At 40.1% G+C, this 24,193-nt stretch overlaps 1 protein-coding gene across 1 annotated transcript in view; it reads right to left on the bottom strand.

Moving 5' to 3' along the window:
* Window positions 1–23,294, bottom strand: part of AKAP1 (A-kinase anchoring protein 1) — a 71,049-nt gene extending 47,755 nt beyond the window's left edge. The window contains exon 1 of the mRNA XM_059906490.1: window positions 22,551–23,294. The gene's annotated coding sequence lies outside the window, so the exon portion shown is untranslated. The remainder of the gene's footprint in view (window positions 1–22,550) is intronic.
* Window positions 23,295–24,193: the final 899 nt, after the last annotated feature.

Below are 24,193 nucleotides of genomic sequence, written 5' to 3'. Positions count from 1 at the left end.
CTAACATAGGGCTAGACATTGCCTCTAAGCGCAAGGAGGAGGAAGCACTTAAGAGAAAAAGACAAATCAATTAACTTGTCAAATCCTTCCTCTCAGCTAGCTTGAATGCAACAGATTCCTGCATAACAAGGTTATCATTTCCCGGTGGTGCAGGTTCTGGTATTTGCAAGAGTTGCAAGTAAAAGCTAAGGGATACTTTGTAACACTAAATAATTCATATTACTCTTAAATTTGTATATATGCATGTTTAGATGCAACATTCAGGAAACATTATATGAATTGGCAACTAGGTGGACAAATACAGTGGCAACTAGATGCATACTGAATGCAAAAATCATGAATTTTCATTAACATTTGAATAAGATGTAAATTTTTCCAAAATTTAGATATACATTTCAGCTTTATTTAAATAATTTTGAAAATGAGTACAAGATCATCATAGAGATAGAAAATACAAAAGTGAAGCTCAGTGAAGAAAAAAGATGAAGGAAAAGGAAGTATTGATAGAAAGCAGTCCGCTTACATAGAGAACAGACTTGTGGTTGCCAAGGGGAAGAGAGGGTGGGAGAGGAACTAATTGGGAGTTTGAGGTTAGCAGATGCAAACTATTATATATAGAATGGATAAACAACACGTCCTACTGTATAGCACAGGGAAATATATTCAATATCCTGTGATAAACCATAATGGAATAGAATATAAAAAAGAATATATATATATATATATATATATATACACATACATATATGTATGTATAACTGAATCACTTTGCTGTACAGCAGAAATTAACACAACGTTGTAAGTCGACTATACTTCAATAAGAAAAAAAATCAGTGCTTAAATTTCTAAAAACTAGAAACAATGAAAGTGAGCAGATTTCTGCTGAGCATGACCCACATAAAAAGACAGACAGGATTTTACAAATTTTTTACCTAATAAAGATTTCATTACTAATCAAATAACAATGAACAAAAAAATTTCCAACTCATATTTTGGAAAGATTAGATGAAATCCCTGCAACTTCATATTCTCCATTAAATAAAGGCTTAATTATTGATTAAAATGATAACAGCAACAAAAAGAATTATTCATAACAAAGTTATGACTCAGGGAGCCAAATGCAATTCTGGCCTGTCTGATAGCATATGAAGAAAACTGCATTTATAAAAGCTGAAATTGAATGTGAAAACGAAAAACCTCTGGAGCTTTACTGTGTTTATTGGACAGTGAGCATGAAAAATGGCTGTCACGTCCTTCTGACAGTGTAAATATATTTCTAGCAAGATGCAATCCAATTCAAATTAATGATTACAATTTTCCATTGCATGAATATGGCAGAATTAAATTTAGTATTTAATTTTACAGCAAAATTATTTTAGATGGAGAAAGAAATTGTAGAAATAGCTGTTATATGTTTTTATATCCTAGGTCCAAAAGCAGTATTTTGTTACCACTGTGACAAAATTTTAAAGCAAGCCTCATGATCAGTTTTGGCCAATTAAGATGTTTGTGTCTGGAATCACTTAGGTTCTTGACTAAAATGAAACACCACTTGCATACAAAAAATATTACATATGCAACTACTATGATTAATTTTTTAAAAGATTGAATAAACAGCAAAACAAAAATAGTATTCAACAGAGACAAATGATGTTCTTATATTATGTATGATGCTCTTATAAAATAGTATGTGTCCAGATGGCAAGTAGGCACCTGAAAAGAAGCTCAACATCGCTAATTATTAGAAAAATGCAAATCAAAACTACAATGAGGTATCACCTCACACCAGTCAGAATGGCCATCATCAAAAATATACATACAATAAATGCTGGGGAGGGTGTGGAGAAAAGGGAACCCTCCTAAACTGTTGGTGGGAATGTAAATTGATGCAGTCACTAGGAGAACAGTACGGAGTTTCCTTTAAAAACTAAAAATAGAGTTGTCATACGATCCAGCAATCCCACTCCTGGGCATATATCCAGACAAAACTATAATTCAAAAAGATACATGCGGGCTTCCCTGGTGGCGCAGTGGTTTAGAATCTGCCTGCCAATGCAGGGGACACGGGTTCGAGCCCTGCTCTGGGAAGATCCCACATGCCGCGGAGCAACTAGGCCCGTGAGCCACAATTACTGAGCCTGCGCGTCTGGAGCCTGTGCTCCGCAACAAGAGAGGCCGCGATAGTGAGAGGCCCGCGCACCGCGATGAAGAGTGGCCCCCGCTCGCCACAACTGGAGAAAGCCCTCGCACAGAAACGAAGACCCAACACAGCCAAAAATAAATAAATAAAGAAATTTATAAAAAAAAAAAAAAAAAAAAAAAAAAGATACATGCACCCCTATGTTCATAGCAGCACTATTTACAATAGCCAAGACATGGAAACAACCTAAATGTCCATCAACAGATGAATGGATAAAGAATATGTGGTACATATATACAATGAAATACTACTCAGCCGTAAAAAAGAATGAATTAATGCTATTTGCAGCTACATGGATGGACCTAGAGATTATCGTATGAAGCAACGTAAATCAGAAAGAGAAAGACAAATACCGTAGGATATCACTTATATGTGGAATCTAAAATATGACACAAATGAACTTATCTACAAAATAAACAGACTCACAGACATAGAGAATGGACTTGTGGTTGCCAAGGGAAAGGGGGATGGAGGAGGGTTGGATTGGGAGTTTGGGATTAGCAGATGCAAACTATTATGTATAGAATGGATAAACAACCAGATCCTACTCTATAGCACAGGGAACTATATTCAATATCCTGTAATTAACCATAATGGAAAAGAATTTTTAAAATTAGAGGATAAAATTGTATGTGTCCAATATTTAATCAAGCATAATGATGCTTTTTGTGGCAATGGCAGCTCAATATTTACAGAAAACAATGGAAATTTTCTCAGTTTCATAAAAATTATTTTACAACATAATGCAAAAATGTTCAGCATGGAAAAAGAGAAAAAAAGAAAAAATAAATTTAAAAACAGAAAAACAAAAGATAAAAAAGAAAAAACAACTACAAAAAAGGGGAAAAATGTTCAGCATGTAATATAGGTTAAAAAATGCATCAGATGATCACTATATAGAATGGAGGACTCAAAATGAGATTATTAATTTAATGTGTTTTAAAGTAAGAGGAGAAATCATATACAACATACTTAGAAGTAAATTTTACTTAGGTACTCAACTTACTTAGATTATATTACAGAATATAATCAAAAGTATTATTTCTTTTTCTTTATTATTATAAAGGTAACATTTCAAAAGTCATGGAAAACAAGTAATATATATTATATATGTTGATGAACCACCAGAAGGAAAAAAAAACAAGGAAATTGAAATTAATATTCACTGCAGTAATAATTACATTCAGTTATCTTTGCTATTTTGCTGGCTTTAAGTCATGTTAAAAACCACAGCTTTATGGATTTTTGAAAAATTTTGTTGTCATGAAAGTATATTTGTTTTGTTGTGATGAAGCTGTATGTGTTAGAGAGTTAGAATTTATTTTATTTAACTGTTTATTAGTTTGATTCTAAACTCTTAATTATTTAAACATATGGTACATGAATTTATTTAATATTCTTACTTGGGCCCAGCAAATGTTAGGTGTAGACCCAGTTGCCACCCACCACCTTTCTCAGGTCTGCAGATTCAGAGCCTTTAGGAACCCAACTTGCAGCTACACCAGTTTGCCAAGTCCCGGTCACACCAATTCCCAGGTTCTTCCACAACCCACATAGCTAGTTGTTGATGTACCATCAGGTCTCAGGCACAAGGGCACATATGTAACTACCATAAAAGTCTCCAAAGTGTAAAACATACTAAATCAACCATGTGTGAGGAGCAGCCTCACAGATGAACACTTTTACCAGCTGATGAAATGATCCTACTTCTTTCTCACACACTCTAGACTCCCAGACAGCTAGTGTTTGGAGTACCAGACCTATGGGAAGTGAAGAGAGATTTAAGTTTATACTAATCTTCCTCACCCAGAGCCTAATTACATCATGGCCATTCATCTGTGTGAACTCAAATGGCTGTGTAGAGTCAGGGAAGTTATGTATTAATTATTCAAATTACTGATCTCCTGTGTGAATTAGACCCTTACCTTTGCCCAAAGTTCCCAGCCTGGTTTCCTCTCTCATCAGCCACTCTCTTGTGGGATACAAGCTCTTTCAAATTGTCAGAGCAGTACATTTGCTGGTTCAAACAACAAAAACTAAGTATCTGTAGATGAACACCCTGGGTTCAATCACCAATGGTTTGGAGGATCTCCTCATGTTTTATATCACTGCTCCTTTCTATTATCACAGATCCTTAAGAGTAGCTGCAAAGAGAAGAACTTAGTGGCAAGCTGTGCCCACATCCAGATAAGCGACAAACTGCTCCAGGCTCTTTGATGCCTTGAGTCTGTGTGGTAGGATTTCCCTGAGAGCGGTGCTTGTATTCGTCAAAGACAGACTGCGAGAGTGAAAACACAAACAAAAAACAAAACACAAAAAAACAAAAAAATAGGACAACTGAAGCCTGCCAAGATAGGCTGGTACCTTATCCATCCCATGGCATCTGGTCATGAAGCTTTGCTAGATCTTCCAGAAAAATCACTCACTGTTTCTCTTTCTTTTATAGTGACATGTTTTTCTTGTTTCTTTTTATCATTCCATAAGAGTTGCTATGTATTGTACAAACTAGAGGAATTACAGATTGGCAAAATAATATTCAGCCAGCTGCATATATGCAAAGTAAAATATAATTTTAAAAATCACCTGTAGTTCTACCCACACTATCATTGGTAAACTCTGATGTATATCCTTCCAGTTGTGTGTGTGTGTGTGTGTGTGTGTGTGTGTGTATTTTAATAAGAATGAGATCATGTTGTAAATGTTATTTTGACAATCTGACTTTTTAATCTATAATATTATGAATGGTTTTTCATGGCTTCGAATCTTCTGCTATATTATTATAATTATTATTATTGAAAATGAATTCTCAGTATATGATAGCTACTTCTATGTGCCATGTACTATACTAAGCACTTCACCTATGTCATTTAATCATTTCTGTGACCCTGGGAAGTAGGTATTATTATCCCCATTTCACAGATTAGGAAAGTAAGTCTCAGAGAGATTGAATAAGTTAAAATATGCCAAAGAGTTAGTAAATGGCATAGCAGATTGGAGCCCAGTTCTCTCTGCTGACAGAACTCAGGTTTTTAACCAATATGATAATAATTCTGATTAGCAGAATTGAGTGTTCTAATAACCTTTTAGTTAGAAACATGGATAGATCAACAGGTAGTAGGTAGATCAACAATCAAAAGATATACATAAACATATGTAAATATAGTCGAGCATGTCATCATATACATGGATGTGCATGGGTATTTGTAGACACACACACGTGCACGCACACACACACACAGAGAGAAAAACAATATAATTCAGGATCAAAAGAAGGAAAACCAGAAGAGAGAGTAAGGTCAGAGGCAATGATGTAGAAAATGTTCTCATTCTTTCCCTGGATAAGTTGTGGATGTCTCGGAGAAGTAGAAACTACCCTTTAGTTCCCCTTTAACTCTTTTTTTCTTCTATTGGGGTAAAATTGCTTTACAATGGTGTGTTAGTTTGTGCTGTACAATGAAGTGAATCAGCTGTATGTATACCTATATCCCCTCCCTCATGGACCTCCCTCCTACCTCCCCATCCCACCCATCTAGGTCGTCACAGAGCACCAAGCTGAGCTCCCTGTGCTATACAGCAGGTTCCCACTAGCTATCTATTTTACACATGGTAGTGTATTTATGTCAAACCTAATCTCCCAATTTGCTGCACCCTCCCCTTCCCCACCGTGTTCTCTACATCTATGTCTCTATTCCTGCCCTACAAATAGGTTCATCTGTACCATTTTTCTAGATTCCACATGTATGCGTTAATATACGATATTTGTTTTTCTCTTTCTGACTTACTGCACTCTGTATGACAGACCCTAGGTCCATCTACATCCCTACAAATGGCCCAATTTCATTCCTTTTCATGGCTGAGTAATATTCCATTGTATATATGTACCACATCTTCTTTATCCATTCATCTATTTTTGGACATTTAGGTTGTTTCCATGTCCTGGCTATTGTAAATAGTGATGCAATGAACATTGGAGTACATGTGTTCTTTTGAATTATGGTTTTCTCAGGGTATATGCCTGGTAGTGGGATTGCTGGGTCATATGGTAGTTCTATTTTTAGTTTTTTAAGGAACATCCATACTGTTCTCCATAGTGCTGTATCAATTTACATTCCCACCAACAGTGCAAGAGGGTTCCTTTTTCTCCACACCCTCTCCAGCATTTATTGTTTGTAGATTTTTTGATGATGGCCATTCTGACTGGTCTGAAGTGATACCTCATTGTAACTTTGATTTGCTTTTCTCTGATAATTAGTGATGTTGAGCATCTTTTCATGTGCCTCTTGGCCATCTGTATGTCTTCTTTGGTGAAATATCTATTTAGGTCTTCCGCCTATTTTTGTGTTTTTTTTTTTTTGATATTGAGCTCCATGAGCTGTTTGTATATTTTGGAGATTAACCCTTTGTCCGTTGCTTCATTTGTAAATATTTTCTCCCATTCTGAGGGTTATCTTTTCGTCTTCTTTATGGCTTCCTTTGTTTTGCAAAAACTTTTAACTTTAATTAGGTCACATTTGTTTATTTTTGTTTTTATTTCCATTACTCTGGAAGGTGGGTCAGAAAAGATCTTGCTGTGGTTTATGTCAAACTGTGTTTTTCCTATGTTTTCCTCTAAGAGTTTTATAGTGTCCAGTCTTATATTTAGGTCGTTAATCTATTTGGAGTTTATTTTTGTGTATGGTGTTAGGTAGTGTTCTAGTTTCATCCTTTTACATGTAGCTGTCCAGTTTTCCCAGCACCACTTATTGAAGAGACTGTCTTTTCTCCATTGTATGTTCTTGCCTACTTTGTCATAACTTAGGTGACCATACGTGCATGGATTTATCTCTGGGCTTTCTATCCTGTACCATTGATCTATATTTCTGTTTTTGTTCCAGTACCATACTGTCTTCATTACTGTAGCTTTGTAGTATAGTTTGAAGTCAGGGAGCCTGATTCCTCCAGCTCCATTTTTCTTTCTCCAGACTGCTTTGGCTATTCGGGGTCTTTTGTGTTTCCATACGAACTGTAAAATTTTTTGTTCTGATTCTGTGAAGAATGCCATTGGTAGTTTGATAGGGATTGCATTGAATCTGTAGATTGCTTTGGGTAGTATAGTCATTTTCACAATATTGATTCTTCCAATCCAAGAACATGGTATATTTCTCCACCTGTTTATGTCATCTTTGATTTCTTTCATCAGTGTTTTATAGTTTTCTGAGTACAAGTCTTTCGCCTCCTTAGGCAGGGTTATTCCTAGGTATTTTATTCTTTTTGTTGCAATGGTAAATGGAAGTGTTTCCTTAATTTCCCTTTCTGATTTTTCACTGTTGGTGTATAGGACTGCCAGAGATTTCTGTGCATTAACTTTGTATCCTGCAACCTTACCAAATTCATTGATTAGTTCTAGTAGTTTTCTGATGGCATCTTTAGGATTTTCTATGTACAGTATCATGTCATTGGCAAACAGTGACAGTTTTACTTCTTCTTTTCTGATTTGGATTCCTTTTATTTCTTTTTCTTCTCTGATTGCTGTGGCTGGGACTTCCAAAAACTATGTTGAATAAGAGTGGTGAGAGTGGACATCCTTGTCTTGTTCCTGATCTTAGTGGAAATGCTTTCAGTTTTTCACCATTGAGTATGATGCTTGCTGTGGGTTTGTCATATATGGTCTTTATTATGTTGAGGTAGGTTCCCTCTATGCCTATTTTCTGGAGAGTTTTTATCATAAATCGGTATTGAATTTTGTCAAAAGCTTTTTCTGCATCTATTGAGATGTTCATATGGTTTTTATTCCTTAATTTGTTATTGTGGTGTATCACATTGATTGATTTGCATATGTTGAAGAATCCTTGCATCCCTGGGATAAATGCCACTTGATCATGGTGTATGATCCTTTTAATGTGCTGTTGGATTCTCTTTGCTAGTATTTTGTTCAGGATTTTTGCATCTATGTTCATCAGTGATATTGGTCTGTAATTTTCTTTTTTTGTGATATCTTTTTCTGGTTTTGGTATCAGAGTGATGGTGGCCTCATAGAACGAATTTGGAAGTATTCCTTCCTCTGTAATTTTTTGGAAGAGTTTGAGAAGGATAGGTGTTAGCTCTTCTCTAAATGTTTGATAGAATTCTCCTGTGAAGCCATCTGGTCCTGGACTTTTGTTTGTTGGAAGAATATTAATTACAGTTTCAATTACAGTGCTTGTGATAGGTCTGTTTATATTTTCTAATTCTTCATGGTTCAGTCTTGGAAAATTGTACATTTCTAAGAATTTGTCCATTTCTGTGTGGTTCTCCATTTTATTGGCATATAGTTTATTGTAGTAGTCTCTTATAATCCTTTGTATTTCTGCGGTGTCAGTTATGATTTCTCCTTTGTCATTTATAATTTCATTGAATTGCATCCTCTCCCATTTTTTCTTGATGAGTCTGGCTAAAGATTTATCAATTTTGTTTATCTTCTCAAAGAACTAACTTTTAGTTTTATTGATCTTTACTATTGTTTTCTTTGTTTCTATTTCATTTATTTCTGTTCTGATCCTTATGATTTCTTTTCTTTTACTGACTCTGGGTTTTCTTTGTTCTTCTTTCCCTAGTTGCTTTAGGTATAAGGATAGATTGTTTATTTGAGATTTTTCTTGTTTCTTGAGGTGAGATTGAATTGCTATAAACTTCCCTCTTAGAACTGTTTTTGCTGCGTCTCATAGGTTTTGGGTCATCATGTTTTTGTTGTCATTTGTTTGTATGTATTTTTTTATTTCTTTTTTGATTTCCTCAGTGATCTCTTGGTTATTTAGTAGCACACTATTTGGTCTCCATGTATTTGTGCTTTTTACAGTTTTTTTCCTGTTATTGATTTCCAATCTCATAGTGTTGTGGTCAGAAAAGATGCTTGATATGATTGCAATTTTCTTAAATTTTCCAAGGCTTGATTTGTGACCCAAGATGTGATCCATCCTGGAGAATGTTCCGTGTGCACTTGAGAAGAAAGTGTATTCTGCCACTTTTGGGTGGAATGTCCTATAAATGTCAATTAAATCTATCTGGTCTATTGTGTCATTTAAAGCTTGTGTTTCCTTATTTATTTTCTGTTTGGATGATCTGTCCATTGGTGTAAGTGGGGTGTTAAATTCCCCTACTATTATTGTGTTACTGTCAATTTCCCCTTTCATTGTTGTTAGCATTTGCCTTATGTATTGAGGTACTCCTATGTTGGGTGCATAAATATTTATAATTGTTATATCTTCTTCTTGGATTGATCCTTTGATCATTATGTAGTGTCCTTCCTTATCTCTTGTAACAGTCTTTATTTTAAAGTCTATTTTATCTGATACGAGTATTGCTACTCCAGTTTTCTTTTGATTTCCATTTGCATGGAATATATTTTTCCATCCCTTCACTTTCAGTCTGTATGTGTCCCTAGGTCTGAAGTTGGTCTCTTGTAGACAGCATATATATGGGTCTTGTTTTTGTATTCATTCAGTCAGCCTGTTTCTTTTGTTTGGAGCATTTATTCCATTTACATTCAAGGTCATTATCAATATGTATGTTCCTATTACCATTTTCTTGTTTTGGGTTTGTTTTTGTGGGTCTTTTGTGTTTCCCACCTAGGGAAGTTCCTTTAGCATTTGTTGTAAAGCTGGTTTGGTGGTGCTGAATTCTCTTAGCTTTTGCTTGTCTGTAAAGCTTTTGATTTCTCCATTGAATGTGAATGAGATCCTTGCTGGGTAATCTTGGTTTTAAGTTTTTTTCTTTCATCACTTTATCTTGCCACTCCTTCTGGCCTGCAGAGTTTCTGCTGCAAAATCAGCTGATAACCTTATGGGGATTCCTTTGTATGTTATTTTTGATTTTCCCTTTGCTTTTAATATTTTTTCTTTGAATTTAGTTTTTGTTAGTTTGATTAATATGTGTCTTGGTGTGTTTCTTCTAGGGTTTATCCTGTATGGGATTCTCTGTGCTTCCTGGACTTGGGTGACTATTTCCTTTCCCATGTTAGGGAAGTTTTCCACTATAGTCTCTTCAAATACTTTCTCAGACCCTTTCTTTCTCTCTTCTTCTGGGACCCCTATAATTCGAATGTTGGCATGTTTAGTGTTGTCCCAGAGGTCTCTGAGATTGTCTTCAATTCTTTTCATTCTTTTTTCTTTATTCTGCTCCTTGGCAGTTATTTCCACCATTCTTTCTTCCAGCTCACTTATTCGTTCTTCTGCCTCAGTTATTCTGTTATTGATTCCTTCTAGTGTGTTTTTCATTTCAGTTATTGTGTTGTTTATCTCTGTTTGTTTGTTCATTAGTTCTCCTAGATCTTTGTTAAACATTTCTTGTATTTTCTCAATCTGTTCCTTCATTCTATTTCTGAGATTCTGGATCATCTTTACTATCATTACTCTGAATTCTTTTTCAGATAGGTTGCCTTTTTCCTCTTTATTTATTTGGTCTTTTAGGTATCTACCTTGCTCCTTCATCTGTGACATATTTTTTTGTCATCTCATTTTTTTTTTTGATGGGTGGGATTGTGTTCCTGTCTTACTGGTTGTTTGGCCTGAGGCTTCCAGCACTGGAATTTGTAGGCTGTTGGATAGAGCTGGGTCTTGGTGCCGAGGTGAGGCCCTCCCGGAGACCTCACTCTGATGAATATTCCCTGGGGTCTGAGGCTCTCTGTTAGTCTATTGGTTTGGACTCGGAGCTCCCACCGCATGAGTTCTGGCCTGACTGCTGGCTTGTGAACAAAAATCCCACAAGCCGTGTGGGGCAGCAAAAAAAAGAAAAGAATAAAAGGAACAGAACTGTAACAAAGAGTAAAAAATAAAATAAGATTAGAAAATTAACAGATACGTTAGAAAGAATAAAAAAGTAAAAATATAGATGAAACAACAACCAGAAGGTAAAACAGAACCACTATAGTAAAAAAGAGGAGACAAGAAAAAAAGAAGAAGCTGGAAAAGGCCTTGGCTGGGGTGTGGGGCTTAGGCTTAACTCAGCAGGAGGGGCGCAGGAGTGCCTCTGGCCTTGGAGGTCGGAGGACCAGGTCCAGGACTCCAGCAGGCTCACTGGGCCTGAATGGGTGGGGGAAATGCTAGGCACGTTCCCCCCGATCCTCTGATCCCAGAGGGCCCCTCCCCATTGGCATCTCTTTTTCTTCCCCTCCTCTCCCTTCTATGCCCCTAGTAGCCATATAGACAGAGGGGGCCCCAGAAGGCAGGGAGGGGACCAGACCCAGAAGCCCAACAGGCTTCCTGGGGCCAAGTGGGTGGGAGAGATGCCCTCCATGCCACCCCTGATCCTCCAGTCCTGGAGGGAACCCCCCCACCGTCAGCCTCTCTCCTCTTCCCCTCCTCCTCTCTCCCTCCTATGGCCCTAGTATCCACAAGACTGGAGGAGGCCCCAGAGAATGGAGGACCAGAAAATCATTCCAGGGAGTTTTGTAGGAAATAATGGGAAGAGACTCTTCCTTTCAGAGTTGGTGGATAATAAGAAACTGCTGGTTGCTATTTTTATCATGACTAGGGAGACACTAGTTGAGAATGAAGCCCAAACAAAAGGGAGCTGGATCACTGAAGACGTCTCTGAGTACCGAGATCCAACTGTGTCTGAAGCCAAACGACCCCTAGACTCAGGTGAGTCAGCAAATTCCCCTTACTGCTCTGGCCGATTCAAATATGATTTGCCATTTGTAACTGAAAGAGACTTGTAGCATTCACAGGGCTCTTCACAAATACTCTGCTTCTTTCTTTCCAGACACATGATAAGACTGTACTTCCACATCCTCTTTAAGTTAGGGGTGGTTATGGGACCTGCTTTGACCAATTATGTGTGAACAGATATTTTAAGAGCCAGTACAAGATCTGCCACTTTTTTGTCTGTGCCGTAGCAACCAGCAATACTCCAGATAGTGTCTCTCCCATCAGCCTGGTTCCCAGCTGACATGCAATGGACATGTAGCGTGAGTTAAAAATAAACCTTTATTTTTTTCAAGCCACTGAGATTTTGGAGTTTTTTGTTACTACAGCATAACCTATGCCATCCTGACCAACACTAATATAGACTAGTTTAGAAAGGAAAGGGATTATTGCTTTGTTAATCTGTGTATCATTTAAAAATCGTCAGCATGCACAATAATGTAAATATACATAATGCCACTGAACTGTACTCTTAAAAAATGTTTAAAATGGCACAGCCCCTTTAAGGGGGTTACAGTATCATCACCACTTTACTGCAGGTTGTGATCCCAAGTACCGGAGCTGTGACATCAGTCACCTTCATGAATGATGCTCTTCATTTACACTTTAAAGTTGCTCACTCTCACGTAGCTCAGCACCAGACTGATGTAGCCCCTTCCACTTCTGTCCATCCTCAATCCCACTACAGCACAGAGAGCAATGCAGGGGCATATATATGAGGTTTCTGATTGGACCGTAACCATGAACAATACCAAATTTCAAAATTCCACTCTCCAGTTCGGATATGGTATGATGCCCTATGACAGCTCTGAAGATATCATTAAAAGGCCAGGTTACTTTCTTCTGGAAAAAAAAGGTTAAAATTGTCCATTTTATGCTATCTATATTTTATCATAATAAAAAATATCACCAGCAGGCAATCAGGTATTTATTAGGGCCCTATGGGTTAGTTCCATGTAAATGGCTCTGATGGCCAAAAAAATTCTTTCTTGCATTCATTCAGCAGATCTTTATTGAGCACCTACTATATGCCTATCACCATGCTAGGCACTGGGGCTACAGAGACCACACTTTTGCTCTTGAAAAGCTTTCATCCAGCAAGAGGGTACTCATCACAGCTGTTCTCCATTCTCGACCCCCTGCCCACCCCCCCACCCCCACTTTCAAGTTCTTGTATTATCACTAGACCCATCTATAGCCCTCATCAAGCAGTAATGACTCAAAGCCATTGTAGCCATTTAAAGAACACTCCCTCTTTCTAATCTTTTTGCCCTCCTCCTCACTAGGACCGTGTTTACGAGGATAGGCTGGAAGGTCCAGCAGGCAGAGTCAAATCCCAGCTCTACCACGTAATAGTTTTGTGACCTGGGCAAGTTACTTAATCTCTTAAAATGGAGATGCAAATAGTAACTGCTTTGTGATGGTTGTGAAGATTAAATGAGGTATTTCACCTAAACACGTAGCCCAATGCCTGTACAGAGTAAGTGCTGAATAAATATTAGTTACCATCAGTAGTTGTTCTGAACTTCTGGTTTACCCTGTGACGCTCACATACCCAGCCCACTAGTGGAAGTTGCAGTCAAGGATTCTGTATCCCAGGCTTCTCCATGTTCTCCATGTCCTGATACGTAGAGTTGGGCTCACATTTCTTGCCTCTCTGCAGGGGACCATTGCTGGTCCACAGCCACTTGGGAGCACCCTTGAGTTAGGCACGACCTGTTCTTCCTCCAGACAGGTGGCTCCATTCCCAGCCAGCAGAATCCAGTCAGAACCTTTCACTTTCTCATTTAGTCAGAACTGGGTGTGTCCTCCCGGACACGGACACGAGGCTGGAGGCTGGTTCCCAACAGCTAAAGGAGGCCACCCCTGCTGAGAGAAGGCTTATAGCAGCTCAGTATCCGAACTTCCCAGCCTTGTCAGCAGGATTTGTGAGTGTGGCTGGATTAATATTTCAAAGTCCCCCTCACTCTTGTCAAATTTCTGGAAGGCCTCCTGCATACCCTGCCCTTTCACCCTTTGTGAACAGGAGTCACCCTTCTGAACCAGAGAACAAGGGTGCAAACACTGGACAGTTATAGGCAAGATGCTGCTGGGCTAAACAAAGAGAGACCAAAGGGCACATTTGTAGAGAAAATCTGCATGTACAGTTCTTCTAGATGCTAATAATTTTCTTCCAGGCGTTCGTAGTTATCTCAACCAAATCTAATTCCAATGATTTTTTTAAAAAAATTCCAAAATTTTTTATTTTTTTAAAAATTCCAAAACATCTCATTTGGATTTTTTCTTCTATTTTCCTTATCTTTTAGAAAATTAGCAGACATTTTTTAGAGCAGTTTTAGGTTTATAGAAAAATTGGGCGGAAAGTACAAAGAGTTCCCATATAACCCCCTCTCCCCAAGTATACACTTTCCCGTGTTATTAACATCTGGCATTAGTGTGTTATACCTGTTACAATTAATGAATCAAAAATTATGCATTATTATTAACTAAGGGTCCTAGTTGACATTAAGCCTCACTCTTTGTGACATACAGTTCTATGGGTTTTGACAAATGCATAATGTCATGCACAGTATCAGACAATAGATTCACTGCCCTAAAAATCCCGTGTTCCACTTACTCATTCGTCCCCTGCCCCCAACCCCTGACAACACTGATCTTTTTACTGTCTCTGTAGTTTTGCCTTTTCCAGAACATCATATATTTAGAATCATACAGTATGTAATCTTTTCAGATTGGCTTCTTTCACTTAGCAATATGCATTTATAGTTCTTCCATGGCTTTTCCTGGCTTGGTGGCTTGCTTGCTTGCTTTCTCTCTTCCTTCCTTCCTCCCTCCTTCCTCCCTTCCTCCCTTCCTCCCTTCCTTCTTTCCTTCCTTCCGGCCTATTGAGATATAAATTGACACATAATATTGTGTAACTTTAAGGTGTACAATGTGTTGATTTGATACATTTATAAATTGTAAAATGATAACCACCATAATATTAGCTACCACCTCCAACCCATCACATAGCTACCTTTTTTGTGTGTGTGTGGTGAGAACATTTAAGATCTATTCTCTCAGCAACTTTCAAGTAAATGAAACAGTATTATTAGCCCTAATCACCATGTTGTACCTCAGATCCCCAAACTTGTTAATCTTATAACTGGAAGTTTGTACTCTTTGACCAACATTTCCCCCACCCCTGCCCCCAAGTGGCTTATTTCTTTTTATCATTGAATAATATTACATTGTATGGATGTACCATGATTAGTTTAATCCATTCACCTATTGAAGCACATCTTGCTTGGTTCCAAGTTTTGGCAGTTATGAATAAAGCTGCTATAAACAATTGTATACAGGTTTGTGTGTAGACATAAGTTTCCAACGCATTTGGGTTAATACCAAGAAATATGATTGCTGGATCATATGGTAAGACTATGTTTAGTTTTTAAGAAACTGCCAGACTGTCTTCCAAAGTGGCTGTATTATTTTGCATTCCCACTCTTTTGGATTCTCTTTTTTTTTTTTTTCATTAATGTGCAGTGAGAATTTGCAGTCAGAGGAAATCTAAGTATAGCATTTTCCCAGATAATAATGATCTTTCAGTCATTTGCAGTTATTTGAATCAAATCCAATTTTTTTTTAGCAGCTGTCTCTTATTGAGAAATCCCAAAACATCAAATTCGGAGTTTTCCTCTTCTTTTTTCCTTATTATCTTTTGAAAACCTTTTTATTATGGAGAATTCTGAACATAGTTCAAAGAGCAGATGGTCAGTGTTAATGAAACCTATGTGTAAGCATCGCCAGCCCCCCAACCAGGAACCCATGACCAACCCTGTCTCATCCATACCCCCAGCCATGTCCCCTCCATATTTTAGTTTTTCAACTAGCACTTTTATTGAGGTATGCCTTTATTGAGGTTATACCTTTATTAAAGTAAAATTTATACACAATAAATTGCATCCATTTTAGTGTACAATTTGATGAGATTTAACAGATGTATACATCCTTGAAACCACTGCCATAATCAAAACACAAAACATTTCTATCAGCCCCCAAATTTTCTTGTGCCCATGTGCAGTCCATCCCTCCCTCTGCTGCCATTCTCAGGCAACCATGAGCTGCCTTTTCTTTTTTTTTTTTTTGGACAACATACGTTCCCTCCTCATATTATTTTGAAGCAAATGTCAGATATTGTTTAATCTATAAATATTTTACTATACATTTCTAAGAGATAAGAGCTCCTTAAAAATACATAATGTCAGGACTTCCCTGGTGGTCCAGTGGTTAAGACTCTGTGCTTCCACTGCAGGGGGGCATGGGTTCGATCCCTGGTCAGGGAACTAAGATCCTGCATGCCACACTGTGTGGCCAAAAAAACAGTAAAAAAAAAAAAAAATGAAAAAAACCCAAATGTCATTATTATACTTCATAATTAACAATAATTCCTGAATATTATCAAATATCCAGTGCAAAGCAGGTGTGCATCCTGCACACTGGGTAGAAACCCCCAAGGGCTGGCAAAAGGGAGAGAAACGTGAGCAGATCAAGCAAGCGTAGGCACTGCTGGCTGCACAGAGCCCAGGAGCATTTTGCCTGCATCCAGCTGTCCTTTCCTTTGCTAGATGCTGGGTACTCTCTCCCCTAGGGTTGCCAAACAAATACACAAATAAAAATAGAGGATGCTCAGTTGAATAGTTGGATTTGAATTTCAGATAAGCAATGAATAATTTTTTTAGTATAAGTATGTCCCATGCAATACTTGGGGCATACGTATACTTAAAAGTTATTCATTGTTTATCTGATATTCAGATTTAACAGGCGTCCAGTACTTTATCTGGCAACCCTACCTCCTCTGCAATTGATGGTGGAAGGACGCTGTCATGAGCTCAGGGCATCTAGAGGGCTGGAAATTCAGAGAGCAAAGCTCCATCTGACTAAGGTGGGACTGGTTAGAAGGAGCTCAAAATCCCCCAAAGAGATAGGACATCTCCCAGCTCCCCACCCCCAGGCCCCTATTCCTACCCATGGACAGAGATTGGCTTCCAAATCCCTCTCAAGCATTTCCAGCTGGTCTGGCTTCACAGCCTCACACAGAACCCACCCTAAAAGACCCCTCTGCTTTTTGGACAGATTCTAAAAGGGAATAAATTAAAGCCTAATTAATCTGAGGTACCCCAGGAGTGAGCTTTCCCTGGCACTTTTCTACAAAGTTGCTCTTTGCTTTGTACTGATCTAAGTGGCCATTGTTATAATGGGAATCGTCTCCAGCAGCCCTTTCTGCAATAGGAAAACCCCACTTGCTCAGACTTGCTGTATCAAATTGCAAGATGATCTCACCAAGCGCTGTCCTCCTCAGAATTTATTTTGGGTGTAACACATGTTAAGAACATAGGGGTGAGCCAGGCTGTGAATCTATCTGTGCCAAAGGCAAAAAGACCTTCTGCCCCTCATGTCTATAAAAGAGAGCTCTTTACCTGCCATCACAGGTGCCTGCACCTGGCAAATAACATCCCACTCAATGCAATTGGTTTTTTATTGTCATTTTATTTATTGTGAGATATCTGATATATACAGAGGAGTAAATAAAAACACATATACAGTTTAATGCATCATTATAAACCGGACACCCATATAACAACCAACTAGGTCTAAAAGGGCACTCAGCCTTGTGAGGCCCCCATCCCAAATCATATTCCCCTCCTCCTCCAGAGATGCTCACTATCCTAACCTGTGGAAATCATTTCCATGCTTTTCTCTTTAGGGTTATGACTATTTGTGCACCGCTAAGCAAGCCCCTGTTTTTGAACTTCATACAAATGGAATGATATTGCATATATTCTTTGTGACTTGTTCCTTCCTCCCAATTGTTCTTAGACTAGCAATGTTTTCTGGAGTAGGCTGTCTTCATAAAAATGACTGGCCTTGAAGTCACACTAACCAGTTTTGCCCTCCTGGCTCAGCCACTTACCCACTAACTGTGTGACCTCTCATTTCCTCCTTTGTCAAATTGTATCCCTGGACATGAGCACCTCAAGGGCAGGAAGTGCACTTCATGTATCATTCTGTTCTCAGCAGCTCACAGGGTCTGATACCTGATGAATCTTGTGTGAATGAAGGCGTCGTGGTGAGATGATGTATTCAGGGCCAAATCCCACACCTGATTCATAGCAAATGGTCAACACATGGTGGCTAAAATTATTATTGTCATCAGTGTTGTTTATTTGAATATGCACCTGCCTATGGGAGGAAGCCTCTGCAATGGCTGCCAATGGTCCCTGCCTCCTGATAGAATGTGGCAGGAGTGATAAGGTGTCACTTCCAAGATTCGATTATAAAGGGCCATGACTTCCACCTTGGGTCCTCTTTCTCACTGTCCCTGGGGGAAGTCAGCTGCCATGTAATGAGGTAGTCCTGAGGAGAGGTCCCTGGGATGAGGGACGAAGGCCGGCCAACCACCACACAAGTGAGCTTTGACGCGTATTCCCTCTCCAGTGGAGCCTTCAGATGAGACCGTGGCCCCAGTACAGCTTGACTACAACCTCTTGAGAGACCTTCAGCCAGAGGCTCCCAGCCACACTGGGCCTGGATTCCTGACCCACAGAAACTATGAGATAATGAATGTTTGCTGTTTTAAGTTACTACATTTGGGGGCAATTTGTTACACAGCAATGGATGACTAATACACTGCCTTTTCTTGGATGAAGGAGCACTGGCAATTTTTAGAGCATGTGGCAAACAAGGAGATGCAGTGTTCAGATCCCCATTTAAGGATGGACTCCTGCCCAGATGCAAGGAGTACAATTAACTGACAGCCTTTGGGGTCTAGCCCAGATGTCAAGCTGAGATCACACTTTTCTTAAGCGCCTTCCCCAGCCAACAGGTAAGCTGAAGTAGTGGTACAAGGACTTGGCCATCTCCATCTCTGTCTTTGCTTACAGAGCTCCATGTTGGGCTCCAGAGACTTTGACAGGTCTGCACTGGAGTCTTACCTTTCCATGGGTGTCACTCTCCAATAAACCTTTCTTGTTCCCAATCCCATCTCAGCCTATGCTTCCCAGATAACCCTTTCTGCAAACCAAAGACAACATCTGCTTCATAGAAGCCCAAGCTTTCTAGTCAGCCCAGACCTGGGTCCAATACAGACTCTGCCCCATGCTAGTTCTGTGACTCTGTGGAAGTTACTTAACCTTTCTGAGCCTTTTTTTCTCACATGTAAATTGGATGGTAAATAACGTGGGGCTCAAACAGGATTTTTATTTACAGTGTATTACAGAATGAGCGACACATAGTTAAGTGCTAGATAAAGGACAACTATTGTCTATCCGTAGACTATATACCAACTAGACACTTTATATTTTCCATAAAGTTTTATTGGAAATTATTGCAGTAATTTGTCCAAAATATGTTGTCTAGTATATCTATAGTAGACCTTTGATTTTCATGAGGGTGTCGACAAAAAATGAATCATTCAATCTAAGAAAACAATGGAAAATTTTATTCAAGCCAAATTTGAGGATTATAACCTGGGGAGAGCATCTCAGAAAGCTCTGAGAACTGTTCCACCTCCTTAGAAGTCAAGGCACAGTTACATAAGTTTTTTGAGACAGAGGACTGTACCTCAAATGACGTATTATTGACAGTTTACATAATCCAGATATAAGCCTCATCGTGGTGGGTCATGGGACCCCTTACAAGATCAAGAAGGAATGCTATCTTTTAAGAGTTGTCTTGTTGATGCTGGGAGAATGTTGTTCTTTATGGCTGAGCAGGTATTTCTACCGATGGGGGAGTCTGGTCAATGTACAATGCAGATACACAATGCACAGTGGGGGAGAGAAGAGGCCAAAGGGCAGAGAGTTTTGTTTAAATTTTTCTTGTCTTGCCATAAAAATAAGACTTCTATTTCACAAGGGTTATACCTGTTATCTTTGTGAAACCTCAAACCACCAACTGCCCCTCTAGCACGTACTGTTAGCCATAAAATGAAATCAAGTACAACTCAAACATATACATGACTCTTTCAAGTCCTTAACAGTTCTATAAATAAGGAACTAAACCTTTTTAAAGCCGTTAACTTGTGCCAAATCAACTGGGTGAATTGTTTCTCTTGTTTGCATTGAACTTTATCACATCAGAGGTCTGAGCCACCTCTGAATGCTGCCCTTTTAATAGACCCAGTCATGTGAAGTTTAAGTCCAAACCTGTTCCTCCCACAGTCTGTCTCACTTTGATGGATAATTCCAAGCCAGGAAATGGGAAGCCATCTGTGGCACTGCCCTCTCTCATTCCCCACGTCCAGTCCAACAGCATGTTTTGTCTTCAAAATGCCCTAAATCCACACACCTCTTTCCATCTCCATGGGCACCATCCCAGCCTCCTTTCTTTCAAGAGCCTCCTAACAGTCTTCCTCTTGCATCTAGAATAAAGACCAAAAAACTCTTTATCAAGGCCTAGGGGTTCTGCATGAACTGGCCCCTCCCCTCCAAATCTCCCCTCCACTCTCCAAACACTCCTTCCCATGTGTCAAGCTTGCTCTTGTCTCAGGACCATCCTGCAGGCACTTCCGGTGTCTGGAACTGTCCTCTGCCCACTCTGTGCATTGCAGCCTCCTTTTCCTCCTAAAAATCTGAGCCTAGTGAACTGCTTTCTCAAGCAGGTTCCATCACTCTCAACCATAGCACCCAGGTCATTTCTTTCAAAGCATGCATCTCATTTTATCATGACCTATTTATTAGTTTACTCAAGGTTTCCCTCGATTTATTACAGTCTCTCTGAGTGCAGCGGTCTTATCCCTTTTGTTCATCCAGCACCACGCCCAGTGCTGGCCACAATACAGCCTTGATAAACATCTGTTGGATGGATTTTCTAGCTAAAAATATCACTTTTGTCTTTAACAATTATTTTTCCCCTATTGCAAAAGCCATACTTTTCATTGTAGAAAAGATTAGAAAGTACAGATTAAAAAAACAAAACAAAACATGTTATCTCACATTTAGAGACAGCTGCATTAGTCTTCAGATGTATTCTTCTAGGACAATTTCAATGCATCTCTACCCACATATACAGGGATACATATGCTCCCAAGTCCTTCAGCTTTCTGGGGTTACTCTTTCAACAGCCAAACAAAATGTCTTGGTCCCTGGACAACACACAAAGGGAAATCAAGCCTTCTAGAGGGACTATAATGGGGCTTGGTATCCTAGGAGGAATAAACATTACAGATGGTGGCAATCAGAGACAAAAGCCTTTGGGAAGGTCCCTGGAAGGGGAAGAGGAAGCAGCTAACATGGAGAACTGACCAAAGCTAGAGGAAAAGCCTCTGTCTCGTAATAAATGTGTTTGACTTAGTTTATTCCATCTTAGCCAGTTTAGTTTTCCCAGCAATCTCAAAATAGCCTTTGTCATACTTCAGCCAACCTGCCCAGCAAGATGCTAAGATGAGGCCAACTGGGTTTCCAGACAAAACAGAGAGAACAGTTCTCACTGAGTATGACTCCAGTCAAACTTAACCAAATGTGGGAAAAGTCTGATGTGCTAGAAGCCCCCAGAGCTATTTAGAATATGTGTGTAGTAAAGCATAGTAGGGCAGGGGAGCTCCCAGGCAGTGTCATGATCAAAACAGATGGACAGGTCTTGGTCAGCTACTTTTCATGTTAGTTCACCCGCCCAACAAGCCTGCACCTCAGGTGAGGTGTTTTTTTACCCCTTTCACAGGGAGGTTAAGTAATTTGCCCAGAGTGATTCAGCCAGAAGGGGCAGAGCTGAGATTGGAACCCAGTCTGTTTGGCCTCAGAACCTGAACCCTCTCTGTGGATCAGAAAGATGGATATAAGGGTACCGTAATCATCACTGAGCTGCAGGGCTGTTCGTGGCATGATCCTGTGTTGTTGTTAGAAATAATGATAACAACTAACATTTAGTGCATTGTGCCAAAATTCTTCTGTACGCATCTCAATTACTTCCCCTCACAACTCTATAAGGAAGGCATGGTTATTGTCTTGCCTTTGCAGATAAGAAAGGTTCAGAGACTCGGAATAACTTGCCCAAGATCACATTACTAGTAAATGGCCGAGCTAGGATTCAAACCCAGAGAGTCTGGCTCCAAAACCCACACATTTATGCCCCATGCTATGCTCCTTCTACCAGAAATAGGGGCCAGAAGCTCATAGACATGAATTCCCACAGTCCCAAAGCTCCATGCAGGGGCTGGGAAAGGGGGGTGGGGGAAGGTGTGACTGTACAGATAATTAAGGCATGAGCTTTGGAGTCAGGCAGTTCCAAGTTCACATCTCCCCTCACCTTGGGGGCTTCGAGCCTCCCTTCTCCACCCCAAAACAACTCTGGCTGTCATTTCCCTTCTGCTGTTTTCCAGGATTGTGATGTACACACACAGAGGAACAAAAGTGCCATAACCCAGCTGGGGCTTTCCTCTCTCCTGTGTCCAGCCGCTCCCTCTTTTCACCCAGTGTCGACAGACCACAGAACTCAGCAGCTCCCCAGTGTCCCCCAAGAGGATGCACTCGGGACTTCCCTGGCGGTCCAGCGGTTAAGACTCAGCGCTGCCAATGCAGGGGGTGCGGGTTCGAGCCCTGGTCGGGGAACCAAGATCCCACATGCCGCGCAGCAGGGCCAAAAAAGCCCCACAAAAAGCAAAACAAAACAGACAAACGAACAACGACAAAAAAAACCCAAAAGGATGCACTCACCACAACAGGGAACAACAGAAACATTACTGAAGATTTCAAAGCAGAGCTGAGGAAGGGGATCTCCAGCGCACAACTCACAGAAGACAACAATTCCACTTCTATTCTTCCATGCTTCTTTCCAGCCTGCCACCCGTTCTTCTGTCACCACTCCCTCCAGCCTCCCTCCCCCCTCCCCCACACATCCTCTGCCTGGCGTGGCAGGTGGTGGCTGAGGGAGGACTTCCCTCTTTTCCAAGTCTCTCCTTCTCACTCTCCCCTTCTCACCCAAATTCCTCTTGGAGCCGCGCTCGGGTTAGCAAACCAGTTTTCCTCATCCAGCACATCCTTTGGGTGCCTCCCTCCAGCCCAAGTTGTTAAAGGCTTTATTCCAAATAAGTGTTGTTCTCTCCCTGCTTGGAATCCTGATTAATACATTAGCTTCCTCTACCAACCCTCCTTCGAAAAAGGAAGCTCTTTTGAGAAAGGAAGGCAATGGAAATGTTTGGGGCAGAGCTGTTGTGCCTGTCTTGCCGGGAGCGGGGAGGCGGGATTCACCTGCCTTGGCCTGCGCTGGCCTTTCCCCCATTTCCTCTGTTTGGAAAGGTCACTGGTTTCAAAGGTCTTGGCACGTCTGTCCTGAGCCCCTGTTTTTCCATCTCTGGGTTTCTAGCTTGTCCTAACAGCAAAAGGGATTTGTCTCTGGTGAAGGCTGCCAAAGGTAGTGGCAGGAATCTCTCAGAGAGCAATTACCTTGAAGAGCCCTCCCTGGAGAACTGGCTCTTTCGCTTCCGAAATGGAAAATTTGCACGTCATGCCAATTATTCCAGAGGGCACTTGGACCTTTACCAGCTGAAACACTAACGAGTCTTAAAGGGAAAGTGAGCAAGGAACAAGGGCAACCTTCCAGGCGCTGGGGCAGCAGGCAGGTGGCTTTTGAAGGAAAAGCCCAAGGTAATAATGAGCTGTGTCACTGGTGGAACACACTGGAATGTAATGCTAAAACCCATCAACGATTAAAGTTATACGCCCCAGTCTTTTTTTCTTTTTCTCCAAGAGAGTATAGATTTCATCGCCAAGTTCTACAACCCTCTCCTTTACCCTAGAGGTGAAATGTCTATTTTTAAAAAGACTTATGACATGAGAAACCTCCTAAAGTCCATACGTAAATTTGACTTGCTGAAGGTTAATTATTTATCACAATAATAGAATGGCTGAGGATGTTTGCAGGTTTCTTTTTAATCCCATTGGCTTTGAGATGCACTATATGATTTATTTTGGAAACAGATTTGCTACCTCTGTTAGGCTTTGCCTAAGACAAAACTCAACTTTGCTTTCCCCAGGTGAACACTGATTGGAGTAGTTCAGAGGTGTGCAGACAGGCGGGAAGAAGCTGGCCCGGGTTGACATCTTGCCATGTGTAATCACAGATTGGATGGCCCCTCTATAGCTCGTTTGCAAGCACCCAAAGCTTCAATCCAGGATGAGTTAGAGGGAAAGAGGGCATCTTACAGGAACTGGCCAGACCTATCACATGTGGTTTGGCAGAGAGGACAGTGGGCGGGGAGGTCTGGTCGAGAGAGTTCTTTACACCAGAAGACATCAAATTAAGCTACGTCATTGGCGATGCTATTTCATTCTGAAGAGGGTCACCTACAGGTTGCTCT

This window comes from Balaenoptera ricei, chromosome 20, assembly GCF_028023285.1.
Source record: "Balaenoptera ricei isolate mBalRic1 chromosome 20, mBalRic1.hap2, whole genome shotgun sequence".
In the NCBI taxonomy this organism is placed as follows: Eukaryota; Metazoa; Chordata; class Mammalia; order Artiodactyla; family Balaenopteridae; genus Balaenoptera; species Balaenoptera ricei.
This window is presented reverse-complemented; position numbering and strand designations above follow the sequence as displayed.